This window comes from Penaeus monodon, chromosome 37 (genome assembly GCF_015228065.2).
Source record: "Penaeus monodon isolate SGIC_2016 chromosome 37, NSTDA_Pmon_1, whole genome shotgun sequence".
Classification (NCBI taxonomy): Eukaryota; Metazoa; Arthropoda; class Malacostraca; order Decapoda; family Penaeidae; genus Penaeus; species Penaeus monodon.
The window spans coordinates 29,749,717-29,752,216 of record NC_051422.1 but is presented as its reverse complement, the minus strand read 5'-3'; positions in this window follow the sequence as shown (position 1 = coordinate 29,752,216).

The following is a 2,500-nucleotide window of genomic DNA, read 5'->3' as shown; positions in this document are numbered from 1 at the left end:
GGAAAAATGCAGAGTAAGTAAACCGATTAAGCAACACCGGGATATTCGTCATAGCCTGGTATTCGTATATTGTTTCCAGCGGAACACCAGCTCGGTTCACTTTGCGTTGTCATTATTCGAATATTTTCCGTGCATGAAAGCACTAATTGGGAAACCCAGAAATTATTCCAATATGATTCCCATTCAACGTTTTATTTTGCAAGTGCATCATGGTGAAAGGTAGGTAATATATTCTCTCTTTTGGGGCGTTCATACAAATATTTACTCCACTGTTTGGTTGAATGCCGCTGTCAACACTGATTTGTTTATTCAATAATTTATTTAGGTTAAGCATCAATCAATATTTTTAGTGCCATATATATTTTTTTCTCTTTTCATGTACAAAGAAAAAAAGGAATGTTAAAAACTGCAAAATTAAAAAACTGTTCAACTGACCGTGCGGGCAGGGGCCGCCAGGGGGTGATTTGCCTGCCATACGTTCCACAGATGATGGACGCAATGCTTCGACCCTCGAAAAGACCGGCGCGACGCAGATGCCGGTCTCGGTTGGCGTTCCTTCCGCTCCTGAACTCCTCGGCGAAACAGTAAGGTATCGGTATCAAAGATATCTGTATAAAGTGTTTTTAATTTTTATATATATTTTTTTACTATTATTATTATTTCTTTCTATCTCCCATTCTTCTTTCCTTATTCTTTTCCCTTGTCTCGATTGTAACTGGCCCGTCGTAAGGGATATTAGTGGAACTTCAATGTGGGAAATTTGCTTGAAATTCTGGGGCTCAGCTTTGCCACGCCGTGAATCTTTTTCCCCCAAAGCTCAGGCCAGAGCTCTCCCCCAAACGCTATTTAGCCAATCAAAGGGCCCTTTTTTTCACTTCCAATTTATACTCATTACTGAAGTTTTAAATTTTCTTTTCGAAAATCTGCGACCTTCACATATATTTAATCTTCTACAGAATATATAACAGTAATACAATATGAAACGAATAACCACAAGCAGTGTGTATAGCAGGGACTGATCCTTTTCATAGCCACTCACCGTCACTGTGGAAAAAAAAACATTTTGTACAATCTTTATAAGGTAAAGGCATGCATATTTTATGGAACCACACATTTGTGAGATTACAGATATAAAACATTCCCTCACGCACAGTTCTACTTGATATTGGGTGAGCGAGTGTCTTTTGAAAACATATATATATTATATATATATATATATATATATATATATAGATAGAAAAAGATAGATAGATAGATAGATAGAAGATAGATAGATAGATAGATAGATTTTTTTTTTTTTTTTTTTTTTTTTTGTCAAGTGCCCGGTCCACAAGGACGTTGGCGATCATGGATTTCCATGATTTTCTTGGCAATTTAGAGCGGTGTTTGCCGTTGCCTTCCGCCCGTTTTTATCGAGTCACCATCTCTATTTACCCGGTTTTTGGGACCGGCACTGACTTGGGGTGGCTTACCCACCCTGCGGCTAGGCAGGCAATCGAGGTGAAGTTCCCTTTCCCAAGGGAACACACCCTAATTTTTTATATACATAGTTGAAAAAAAAATATATAAACGAATTCAGGTCCATCATGTGTTTTATATAAAAGTATTTGTCCTTTTGTTTGCTCGTTGATTTCTTTACTGTGTTGTTAGGTTCTACAAAATGCAACAGAAATTCCTGGGCATCAAACTCTCAGAATTTGCTATTTAATGGCAAATATATAGGTATATGTATGAAACGTATTTATTGCTAGAAATATTGAATGAGAATAAATACAGGGGCGCTCATTGAAGATTTCCCTGATCCACTTAAGTCTTTGTCTACATAAGTCCCACCAAAACTGTTACACTTTTCCCATTATTTTACGCAGTTGCGGACTCCTCGCTTGTAGAACCTGCAGGTTTTGTTTGATGCCATGGGGCTGACTACAGATATCATTGTTTCATCATCTTGGAAACCTTTGTCTCTTCAAAAATTATTTCATGGACGAAAAGAGGTGAAAGGTCGATGGTGCAAGGTCAGGAGAATAAGGAGGATGAGGAAGGATGTCGTAGGCACAGGACCGCGCTTCCTTCTGGGGTATGTGAGAGTGTGAACAGGGCGTTGGCCTGTAGGAGGTGATCAACATTCCGCTTTTGTTTTGATAACCTACCGCAATATTTGTTGCAGGTGAAGCGCAGTAAGCTCCTGTAATTGTAGTACCCTTTGCAGAAATCCTGAGTCTGATTCTAGCGCTGTAGTGAAACAGACATTTTTTTTGCCTCCTCTCCACAGCCCGCAACTCAGCAAACCTTGCCCTCTCATGGTCCCGCTGTGTCCCCCGGGTAATCTGGCCCCTCCCCCCGGGTTTGACGGGGACAACCAAGGAGCCTCCTTGGTGCTTCCTCGGGCAGCTATCTTGTCCCAGAATGAAGAGGACCCTTAGTCCAGGGTTATGTGCCCCCCTACCAGGGTGGGCCCCGACCTCAGGCCTAGGAAATGAATCCGGGAGCATGGGTCGGA